Source organism: Podarcis pityusensis (assembly GCF_964106645.2).
Source record: "Podarcis pityusensis genome assembly, chromosome: 1".
Lineage (NCBI taxonomy): Eukaryota > Metazoa > Chordata > Lepidosauria > Squamata > Lacertidae > Podarcis > Podarcis pityusensis.
In genome coordinates this window covers 12633338-12645489 of record NC_138028.1, presented here as the reverse complement: position 1 = coordinate 12645489, position 12152 = coordinate 12633338, and the positions used below count along the sequence as shown (strand labels likewise).

General features: G+C 47.1%; 1 protein-coding gene across 7 annotated transcripts in view; it reads left to right on the top strand.

Annotated features, from left to right (window-relative positions):
* The first annotated feature begins 907 nt into the window (after window positions 1–907).
* Window positions 908–12152, top strand: part of INF2 (inverted formin 2) — a 69791-nt gene continuing 58546 nt past the window's right edge. For 3 of the 7 annotated variants that reach the window (XR_013987041.1, XM_081008119.1, XM_081008115.1), the window contains exon 1: window positions 913–1354. The gene's annotated coding sequence lies outside the window, so the exon portion shown is untranslated. Of the gene's footprint in view, window positions 1355–12152 lie in introns of all 7 variants that reach the window. The other 4 variants (XM_081008118.1, XM_081008116.1, XM_081008117.1 and 1 more) reach the window with 4 other exon arrangements.

Genomic DNA, 12152 nt, shown 5'->3' with positions numbered 1-12152 from the left:
TGCGGGTGGCATTGTGGGTTAATCCACAGAGCCTAGAGCTTGCCGATCAGAAGGTCGGCGGCTCAAATCCCCATGACGGGGTGAGCTCCTGTTGTTCGGTCCCTGCTCCTGCCAACCTAGCAGTTCAAAAGCACGTCAAAGTGCAAGTAGATAAATAGGTACTGCTCTGGCGGGAAGGTAAACGGCGAGTCCGTGCGCTGCTCTGGTTTGCCAGAAGCGGCTTAGTCATGCTGGCCACATGACCCGGAAGCTGTACGCCAGCTCCCTCGGCCAGTAAAGCGAGATGAGCGCCGCAACCCCAGAGTCAGCTAATGGTCAGGGGTCCTTTTACCTTTACACTGCACACAAACACCTACATCCCAGAACTGAGCCCTGCTTTCAAATCCGGCTGAATAAATCACACAGAATTATAGGATTATAGAGTTGGAAGGGATCCGCGGTTCATCTAGTCCAATCCACGGTCATGCAGGAATGTCAACAAGCAGTCCCCCAACCAATTTCAAACCATATAGGACCCTGCTTGCTTAGTTTTGCTAACGTGCAAGCGGTTTCATCGCTGCCCCACAGACTTCCGACTATCTAAACCCTTGCGCTGCAGGCAAATAAAGTCTCCTCCCAGCCTAACGCGGGTCGCGCCGTGGGAACACGTCGGCTCCAGCGATTTCCCCATAAATAAAAAGAACGGGGCGTGTTGTGCGGGATGGGAAGAAAAAAGGTGACATTCGGGCCGCTTGGCAAAAAAAATAAATCCACTTCCGAGGGGAGGCGTTCCTTTCAAGAGCAACCCGCGTGTCAGCCGCCACGTGTGAAGCGACCCTCTGCGCCCTCCCTGCGTAGGAGTCCAGAAAAGACCTTCCTTCTCCTGAGCCGCCTCCGGAACGCGCCTTTCCCTTCTCTGTAGCGGGCAGGACAAGTCACCTCCGGTGCAGCCGCCGAGCCTGCCTGCCTCGTAACCGGCTGCCAGGCAGCTCCAGGCCCCGCCTTGCGGGCGCTGCCGCCGGGCGCCCAGCCCTCCTCTTCCCCCGCGCCTTCCACGTGGGAGCGCGGGCAGGGCTCTCCGGCTCCCAGCGAGTTTCTTGCAGGGTGGAGACGCAGCGGAGCTTGACTGGCTGGCGGCAGCAGCAGCGTCTTGATTTCGTCCATCCTGGAAGCCTGTCTGCGCGGGGATCCGCTGGATCCCTTTTTCCCCTGCCCTCGGCTTGTTATTTCCCCCTGAGCTTTTCGCGCTCGGTCCGCGAAGGAGTCGAGGAGGAGCCGGCGGCGAAGGATGTGGCTGCCATTCCCGGCTGGATCGAAGAAGTAAGAAGCGGAGGAAGGAGAAACTAAGGAGGGGAGCGGGCCTCTCTCCACCCGGGTAAGATCCCTCTCTGTTTCCCAGGGGTTGAAAAGGGAACCTTTGGGTGGGAGGAATGGAGAGCTGGACGCACGATGGTTTTGTTTATCGACTATATAGCAATTTGCAAATTATTAAATAATGATAGAGAATAGATCCAAGGAGCCTTTTTTTTCTTTTGCCTCGCAGCAAATACACAGTGTCTTAATTCCTCTCGTTGTTGTTGTTCTCCCTCTCTTCAGTACTCTTTGTAACAGATTTATTTGCGGAATAAGCTCACCTGAACTAGAACTCACTTAACCAGCTGTGTCTCCTTCCCTTTGCTGCGACTTCTTTAACTCACTCCTAGTTCTGAGCGATCATGGAAGGGCTGGTTTTCCCAGCCGCCAACTCTTGTCAGCCAAAGCAACTCCATCACTTGGGCAATTGTAGGGTTGTTGCCAACTGGAGTTCTCTTGACTTGGATTTAGCTGTGCCTTAGTGCAAGCATGGGGAAATCTGTGGCTGCCCTCCAGGGTGCTGTAGAATTACAACTCCCATCATCCATGACCCATTGGCTGTGCTGACTGGGGATGATGGGAACTGGATCCTGACAGCATCTTGAGGGCTGCACAAGTGCCCTTGATATATCCACGTGTGTGTGTGTGTGTGTGTGTAGAGACGTCCTGTTTATTGAGCATTCATTCTGATTCCTATGCGAGCAAGTTAGATGGTGTCGTGTCAAGCGACATGTTGTCCCTTACTTTGCAGCGTGTCTCCTTGTCATTTCCCTTAGCCCCAAAACTCTTATCTTTTTGTGGAATCAGGTTTGACATACAAGACCTCTGAATCAGCTTTCATTGTGCAACAGGAATTTGCTGGCATGGGATTGATTCCCACCCAAAATTTGTGACAGCCTAGAAGTGCCAAGAGTGAGAGAGAGGTGGCACATTTTTCGTCTTCTCATTCATGGGCGTTCTGTTGGTTAAGTGACGATCAGTAGGCAACCTGTAGAGGATATTTGCTTAGTTAGTGTCCATTCATTTGCCTTCAAGGCTATAATCTCATGCGTATGGTTCCAATGAATATGTACTTTCTCCCACATGCATAAACTTAATGTATGTGTATTTACTTGAAAGTATCACTCACTTCAGCGTGGCTACTCCCTCTCAGAATTATAGCCTTCAAATCCTTTCCCACCTTCGCTTTAGGGCAGGTTATGCAAATATATCTCTGAATAACTTTATCTTTGAAACAGCTGCATGAAAAAACGCTTAGGCTGAGGCCTTGCTCCTATGCTATTGGGAGAGGTGTGGTTTACCACTCACTGCCCTCTGATTGCTCCCAGACTACTCCTAATAACACCTGCAACTTCTGCCCACCTGGGCAGGGCAAAATGTGTGGCTGGGTACACATGATGCGTCGTTGGAAGGATGGGTTGCTAGTGTGTCAGGTAAGTAACTCCGTGATCTGCCCCAAATCACATGGGCAGAAATTGCAGCTGTGACCCGGAGCTATTTATTTATTTAAAAACATGGAGATCTCTCCCCTTCATCGGGACTGATTTGCAAGGCAGCTAACAGTTGTTTTTAAAATAAATCACAGTGCAATTGAAACAAGCATAAGATGTAGTTAAACAGACAGTGGTATTGCCTCATATTTATAGAGTGGAGGATAACAGTATCAGTTAAAAGGAGAGGAAACACTGATTTTTGCAAGCTGAACAAACAGAGGAAGAACATTCAGTGTGGGGCTGTCATGGGACAGTGACAGTCATGTTACTCCCTTGTGCCTCAGAGACAGTGATTTAAGAGTATCCACAATCCAGCGAGCTTTGTGGGGATAAGAACATAAGAGGAGCCTTGCTGGGTCAGAAGATGAGTCCATTGAGACCTGCATCCTGCTGCATCCTCAGCAAGTTTTTTCACCCCAACCATCTCTGTTTCTGACCGATGCAACTGAAATCTAAGAAGAGTGTTATCTCCTCCTTCCAATTTCGGCTGACGCATCTATCTCCTCTCTGCTTTGCACACTTGTCCCTGAATAAAAGCTCGCATCCCCTTTCAGTTTGTTTTCCTCTGAATATGATCTGTACTTCAGTACATGTACCAAATTACATCCGTTAGCTTTTATTTAAGCCAGAAATATAAACCCGAGATTTTTATGATTAGCTTTTATTTTTGCAGAGTTGTTTACGCTGCAGTTTGATAGCTGTTTCCGTCCCCTTCCTCCTCCCCGCAGCTGCCCCTAAAAACACACAGCCTGACCCCAGAATCTACCATGCAAGTCAACAAAAAGTAGAGAGAATCTAGTGCAAGGCCCTTACCCAGGGCAGTTTCACACCTTGTGCAGTTGAACACCTAGCCTTCTCCACTACCCTGACTTGCATCCCTGAGGCCTCGCACGTTTGCTTGCAGGCCAAGTGGGGGGCAGCAGTGGCCGGACAGAGGGGTGGCTTTTGTCTGCACATTCCACCCTTGATGCCAGCAGCATCCCTCAGCGATGTGCACATGCGAATGGTTCACCACAGATCTAACCCCATAGAGAGGGCATGCCTATTCTCTTGCATTGTCACAGATAAACCGTGTATTTCTCCTTTTTCAATATATCTTTATTAATTTAAAATAAATACATTTATGAGAAAACAGACATACATACAAGTAAACAAACATACAAACAAACAAACAAACAAACAAGTAACAGAAAATTCAAACAAACCACCACACTATAAGCTACAAGAAGATTAATATAATTATCATCATATATACTTATAGAGAAGAAATTTAAAACTGACTTCCAATTAATCTCACTGTACTTTATCTATCTATTACTTTATACCGCACAGTTACATAAGATAAACCATGTGTTTCAATGGAGGCAGCATGGCTATTTATCTGCCAGTCATCAAGTGAAGAAATATCAGGCGATGTACATATAGGCGTGAAGCAACCCTAAGTGGAATCTTATCAATGTAAGTGGCCAAAGGGTCCCTGAGACCATAGGGAAGGGCTGTAGCTCAGTGGTAGAGCATTAATAATAATAATAATACTCCACCCATCAGACTGGGTTGCCCCAGCCACACAGGGTAGCTTCTAACAAAAATATAGGAAAACCAACAGCATCAAACATTAAAAGCTTCCTGAAACAGGGCTGCCTTCAAATGTCTACAAAATTCTTTTCTGTTATTTAACTCACTGACATCTGCCGTGAGGGCATTCCACAGGGCGGGTGCAACTACTGAAAAGGCCTTTGTACGCAGAAGGTTTCAGGATTGATAATCTGTTTTCAATCCTCCTAGTGATGCAGCAATAAAACTGCCACCATATTTGCAAAGCTAAGCAGGGTCTGGTCTGGTCTGGTCTGGTTTCAAATTTGTTGGGGGTCATGTGTTGAGATTCCTGCAATCATTCCCAATGACCATCGGGGTCCCTTCCACCTCTACCGTTCTATGAATTCCAGGAATCCTCTAAGCTTCCGCTTCATTGGGTGGCTCCGGTTTCTAGTTTTATATAAGGAGATGAGGTTTGCCCTTGATTGCCTTTCTCTGCATTGTGCATTATTTTATACACACCTGTCATGGAAGGGAACCATGCATACAGCCTTGATATCCTGGGAGAAGAGGCAGGATATAAATAGGACAAATGGAGAAATATACCCATCCAACATGATCACAAAATGTGAACACGAAGCGTCCGTGCGCATCAAGTTCCAAAGCCAACATAGTCCAATCAGATTACAGGATGTCAGAAACAAGCTTCTCCCCCTTCTATCACCCATCCATTCAGAAGGAATAGAAGCAGCTGCTTGGAGGGTTTCAATGGCCGGTGATTGTAAATATAGCTGGGAAACGAATAAGCTAAAATATATATTTGTACTTTCTCATGGAAAGTGGGGTTGGGCTGCTTTCCTAAAAAAAGCACTTCCTGTGTTCTAAAAGTAGCTTGTAAGATAGAAGATCAAAACCAGCAAGAACAGCTCCTCCATATGATGGGGCCATCACCCATATTATGGTTTGTCAATATGGTAGCCTTGCCATATTGGGTTAGACGCAGTGTTTCTCAACCTGTGGGTCCCCAGATGTTGTTGGACTACAACTCCCATCATTCCTAGCCAGAATGACCAGTGGTCAGGGATGATGGGAGTTGTAGTCCAACAACATCTGGGGACCCACAGGTTGAGAACCGCTGCCTGGTGCTGTTAACACCAAGGTTGCAGGTTCGATCTCCAGGTTTGAGCCCCAGGGAGGCCATTCCGGTGCTGTTCACGCAGTGGCTTGACTTCACCACTGGAGGCGCACTCCGTTGTCTCTCATGACAGACGGATGCCAAGTACAACAACTGGATGGTCCTCTGTCATGGATGGTTTGGTTGAGATTCCTGCATTGCAGGGGGTTGGACTAGATGACCCCTGGAGATCCCTTCCAACTTTATGATTCTGTGAAAATCTGAGGCAGGGAATAAATAGGAAAGGGAAAATGCAAGTCATGGGGCTGGTTGCCCATGATTTTCTCTCGTGGCAGCTGCAGTGGTGGCGGTTAAGGCTTAAGTTATAAGTAGCTACACACCCAGTTGCCTCTGGCAAGTGAGAGATGACTTGTCAACATCCCGTTGGTGGACTTGGGAGGGACCAGTAAGAGCAGTGAAATGAACAGCGTGTAAAGGCATTGTTTGTGCCATCCCATCAGAGAACATGGCACAGTACAGAGTTGCGTAAGGTCAGGGAATTACTGGAAAGTTTTTTAAAGGTGCAAACATGGAGTACCATTGTACAAAAGTATGCCCAGTTACTCTGACTGAAAAACTTACACACCCCAAACTTTGCACATGAAAAGGAAAGAAACATGGAGGCATTTACTGCAGATTGGTATATCTTTATTTTGTATATGAACAGAAATGTGAATAACAGAATGTAGCCCAGAATACAGTAGGATATCTGGACTGCAGAACTACATATCTCGATTTCCCCATTTGGACTCACAGATGTGGACATGTTTGTTTATGCAGTTTGTACCTGAAGGGCAAACCATGTTTAACTTCCCTGAGATCTATAATAACCAGTGCTATTTTTCTAGAAAAATAGGTGCCGGAACTCTCTATGAACACCCCCTGGTTCTCTTAGAATGACAATGGCGCCCACCTGAGAGGTGCTAGAATTGAGTTTGGGAGAGTTTGGGCAGGGGGGGAAAGCCCTAATGATAATAATAACTGTGTTAAACAAACTGGTCAAATCTTCCTCCTAAAGTTGTACGCGATGGTCGTTGCAAAGTTTTCGTTTTGATGAACAGAAAGAAATTACACACACACCCCGCTGGCCTAGACAGGTACCTGCCCCCAAGGTGCTCCCAAGTCACACACACAAAAAAACAGGCAGTGTGGAAAATAACAGAGGAAGGAATGTGGGCCAAAGAAAATTGCAGGCTTTAAAGATGTGCGTCAGGCCCTTCCCCAGGTAGAGAGGAAGGCCACAGGGTGTGGGGAGTTGGTTGGGTCCGAAGACAGATCCCCACTGTGCCCTTCCCCATCATGTAATTTCAGAGCAGCATGGCGGCCCTGTATTAATAACAGATCCTAGGAACATAGGACACTCGGCCAGCACTGTTGGTTCTGCACCGTCTGTGACACAGAGGAGAAAACACAGACATCTCCAATTAAAGGCTATTATTCCTCAAAAGCAAGCTTGATGAGGAACGCAGAAAGCTGCATCATATCCGGACGGGCTCTTTAGACACCTAGCCCAGAATTGTCTGCTTTGACTGTTGTGGGCTCTCTGGGTCCCAGGGAGAGGAGGGTCTTCCCCAGGGCTATTTTTCTAGAAAAAGAACTCACCACGATGAATGCCTCCCTTGCTTTCTTATAATGTCTGTGGCACCCACCTGACAGGTGAGTTCCAGTGAGTTCCGGCTGGGGGAAAAAAGCCCTGGTCTTCCCCATCCTCTGCCCCCTGATCTTGTCATCCATGGAGATGCTGAGGACTGGGATTTCCACACACACACACCCAGGACTTTGTAAATTAGCTACAGTCCCTCCATAGAGCGGTCTATCATGGGAGCAGAGGAAGATATTGAGTCAGGCAGTTCATCTATCTCAGTATGGTCTGCACTGACCGGCAGGGGCTTTCCAGCATTTGAGCCCTACCTGGAGACACTAGGAATTGAACTCACAACCTTCTGAATGCAAAGCCAATGTTCTCCCCCGCCCCCTTGATGTGGGGTGGGCAGAGTATTCCTCTCTCTTATTCAGAGAATTACAGATTACAGTCATACCTCATGTTACGTCCGCTTCATGATATGTTCTTCCATGTTACGTCCCGCAGTGACCTGGAAATACCAGAAAGGGTTACTTCTGGGTTCTGCCACTCACGCATACGCAGAAGTGCAAAATGATGTCATGCGCAGAAGCGGCAAATCGCAACCCGCCCATGTGCAGACGCGCCACTGTGGGTTGCGCTCTTTTCATGTTGCGAACGGGCCTCCGGATCGGATCCCGTTCGCAACCAGAGGTACCACTGTACTTGACTATTCTCTCTTGGATCTCAGATAGGATGGTAGAATTGTAGAGGTGGAAGGGGTGCCGAGGGTCATCCATTCGAACCCCCTGAAGTGTAGAACTCTCAATGAAAACATCCATGACAAGATGGCCACCCAACCTCTGCTTGAAAATCTCATTCTCCCAGTTTAATCAAGGTTATTTGAGGCCTTCATTCCACTTTGCCTTCAGAGGGATGGCTGGCTGGGATGCGAGGCAGGACCTTGTCAGTAGGGGTGCCACAATTGTGGAATGCCCTTCCCCGTAATGCCCAGTTGTTATTATTATTATTACTATTATTATTATTATTATTTGAATTTATATACCGCCCTGTACCCGGGGGTCTCAGGGCGGTTCATAAAATAAAATCACAAAATACCACAATAAATACATAATAAAATATAAAATAATACAAAATACAATAATACAAAATAAAACACAAAATACATAATAAAAATAAAAACAACAACCCAGTAGCCCCCCACCGTTCGCTCCCTCTCTCCTTACCCGTTGGGTGAACAGTTAATATGTTTTTATTTTACCAGGCATTTGAGCTGTTTTAATTTTCTTCTTGCAACTATGGATGGTTTTAGTGTTGTTCCCATTTTTAGCACTTAGTTTCTCTGTGTGTTTTCTTACTGTTTTGATATAATTGTGTGCTTTGTATTTGCTTTAATTGCATTACCGAGATAGCTCTGTCGTTGGAAGAGCACGAGACTCTTAATCTCAGGGTTGTGGGTTTGAGCACCATGTGGGGCAAAAGATCCTTGCATTTCAGGGGGTTGGACTGGATGACCCTCGTGGTCCCTTCCAACTCTGCAATTTGTGCGATTCTTTTTATAAGTCACTGAGACAGTGGCAGAGCAAATTCTTTGCACACAAAAGGTCCCAGCTACAATCCATGGCATTTCCAACTCAAAAATGGAAATATCTCCTCATTCATGGGGAGCTGTAAAAACAGTGTGGTGTAGTGGTTAGAGTGTTGGACTAGGATCTGGGAATCATGTATTTCAGCTTATTGCAGCAAAAGGTGGATAGAAATGCAATCAGTCAATGAGTGCATGCAAGAATCTTTTTTAAAAAAAGTTTGACAGCTGCATTTACATAACCATCTAAAAAGGCCAATTAGATCAAATAAAAGAGCAATATACCGTTCCTGCTGTCATAAAAGAGCTATTTTAAGTTGAATAGCTTTTGTAACAATGAAGAAATGGGTGAAGGCAGCCACAAATAAATGGTTTTTTAAAAACCTGGTTTGACATTTGCAGCATCCTATTCTCCTGTGCCTCCTGCCAACCTAGCAGTTCGAAAGCATGTCAAAGTGCAAGTAGATAAATAGGTACCGCTCCGGCGGGAAGGTAAACGGCGTTTCCGTGTGCTGCTCTGGTTCACCAGAAGCAGCTTAGTCATGCTGGCCACATGACCCGGAAGCTGTCTGCGGACAAACGCCGGCTCCCTCGGCCTATAGAGCGAGATGAGCGTGCAACGCCAGAGTCGGTCACAACTGGACCTAATGGTCAGGGGTCCCTTTACCTTTACCTTTATTCTCCTGTGCCACCCTTGCTTTCAGCTGTAATGGAGTGCCCCAAAAAAGGTGATCGGGGCAAGGAAAATCAAGGCATACTTTGAGACCCCCAAAAGCTTTGCAGGATAAAACATAGCAGCTTCGCATTGCAGCTCAAACCATATTTTATCTTCAATTGATACATTTGGGGCAGGGGGTGGTCAGATAACCTCCACTGCAACCCCCCCCTTCCCAGTATTGGAAGAACTTGTGAGGCAGGTTTGGGGCCGTGCAGAAATGTGCGGTGGACATGCCTCCGCCATCTGCGTTCAAAGCACATCAGAAAGGGCTCTAAACATGTATACTTCCCCAAAACACGTAGAGGCTGTGGGTGTGGAACAGGGCTTGCTCCATGTTCTTTCACCATGGAGTCATCCAAACACCCTTTGTTGTTGTTGTTTAGTCGTTCAGTCGTGTCCGACTCTTCCTGACCCAATGGACCAGAGCACGCCAGGCACTCCTGTCTTCCACTGCCTCCCGCAGTTTAGTCAGACTCATGTTTGTGGCTTCGAGAACACTGTCCAACCATCTCGTCCTCTGTCATCCCCTTCTCCTTGTGCCCTCAATCTTTCCCAACATCAGGGTCTTTTCCAGGGAGTCTTCTCTTCTCATGAGGTGGCCAAAGTATTGGAGCCTCAGCTTCAGGATCTGTCCTTCCAGTGAGCACTCAGGGCTGATTTCCTTAAGAATGGCGAGGTTTGGTCTTCTTGCAGTCCATGGGACTCTCAAGAGTCTTCTCCAGCACCTTAATTCAAAAGCATCAATTCTTTGGCAATCAGCCTTCTTTATGGTCCAGCTCTCACTTCCAGACAGTTCCAAACACCCTTAACCCACCCCAAAAGAAAACTAAACTTCTGTTTAACTTGGAAGTTCTATTGAACTCAATGGAACTGACTCCCAGGTGAACCTGTGTAGGGATCAAGCTTTGCAGAATCAGTTCAGTGACTCAGGGCACCATAAGTAAACATGGTTGTCAGAAAGACAATTAAGCTGACCTTGGAGGGGTTGCAACCTTCCCCTCTTACAGAGGCTCATAAATCCTAGTTTAACATGCATTATGAAATTGTTGCACCATCTGCTTGGTGAACTTGTCTAGATATGAGGGGCCGACTCTTGACAGTTCAGATCTCGGCCTCAAAAATGGTAGGGCAGTGAAATCTGCGAGGGGTGCCTTAGGCATGGAAACCTCTGAGAAATACACTGGCTTTACAGGTGGGTGAGGCTCTGCAGGAATATTTTTTTAAATATACAGTACTGAAGCTCTGGGTGGCAACCAGAGGGAACTGCTGTTTGCTGAAACAGAATCCTTCAAACTTTGCTCATGTGCTTTTTCAGAAAGTGCAGATTTGGTAGGGTTGCCTGTAAATGCAGTTCTCTGATAAAGAAATGTGTGCAAAATAAAAAAAAATGCATATACTAGAGTAAAGTGTGTGCATATAACTGTATATATTCATGCGTAAAACATGCAATAGTTCATTATATTAGGGGAAAGGTAAAGGTAAAGGAACCCCTGACCATTAGGTCCAGTCGTGACCAACTCTGGGGTTGCGGTGCTCAGCTCGCTTTATTGGCCGAGGGAGCCGGCATACAGCTTCCGGGTCATGTGGCCAGCATGACTAAGCCGCTTCAGGCGAACCAGAGCAGCGCACGGAAATGCCGTTTACCTTCCCGCTGGAGCGGTACCTATTTATCTACTTGCACTTTGACGTGCTTTTGAACTACTAGGTTGGTAGGAGCAGGGAGCGAGCAATGGGAGCTCACCCTGTCGCGGGGATTCGAACCGCCGACCTTCTGATCAGCAAGTCCTAGGCTCAGTGTTTTAACTCACAGGGGAACCAGCAATCAAATACAGTGGATGCTCAGGTTGTGAACGTGATCCGTGCAGGATGCAAGTTCGCAACCTGCAGAGTTCGCAACCCGCAGCAGCACGTCTGCGCACACGCGGGTTCAGATTCAGTGCTTCTGCGCATGTGCAAAGCGCAATTTATTGCGCATGCACAACCCCCCAAACCCAGAAGTAACCCATTCCGGTGCTTCCGGGTTTTGGCGGGTCCATAACCCGAAAAAACAGAACCTGAAGCATCTGTAACCTGAGGTATGACTGTATGTGTACATTAGGAGAAATTCACACCATGGTGCTGATGAATTTTCACAAGGACACTGTAAATAATAATAATCACAAACTGGAGTGGACATGTGGAGAACAGAGCTTAAGACTGGAGAAATGGGAAATGGAGAGATGCTGCAATTGACAGATTCTGCCGTCCCTACTCCCGGAAACCTTGCAGACACAATGTGAGGGGCTGGACATGACTTGAGGGTCAGGGAGAGACCTGTGTTGCAACACTCTCCTCTCTAGCCAAGAAGCACCGTCAAGATTCAAGGACCCTTTCCAACCACGCAAAACCACTTTGGGTGTGGAGCAGGACCACATTGTTGTGGTCTGGGCAGACTTCTGAGGGGCACATGGAGAGGCCCGGAGGGCCACATTCAGTCCCCAACCCTAAAGTTCCCTTCTGCCGGCGTACTGGGTCAAATGAGTTCCCTATGCGTGGAACAGATAAAAATCTGTTTCTCATATGACCTGCTTTTACCCCTGATTCAGTACGTTCCACAGGGAGCTGCAGCCCATCGCATGTTCACTGAGTTCACGCAGTACATTTTTAAGCGCAGACATGAAGCATCCAACAGCCATGCGGCGCTCTAGGGGCAGCAGACGTTTGCTGGTTTCATTATATTTAAGGATTTTAAA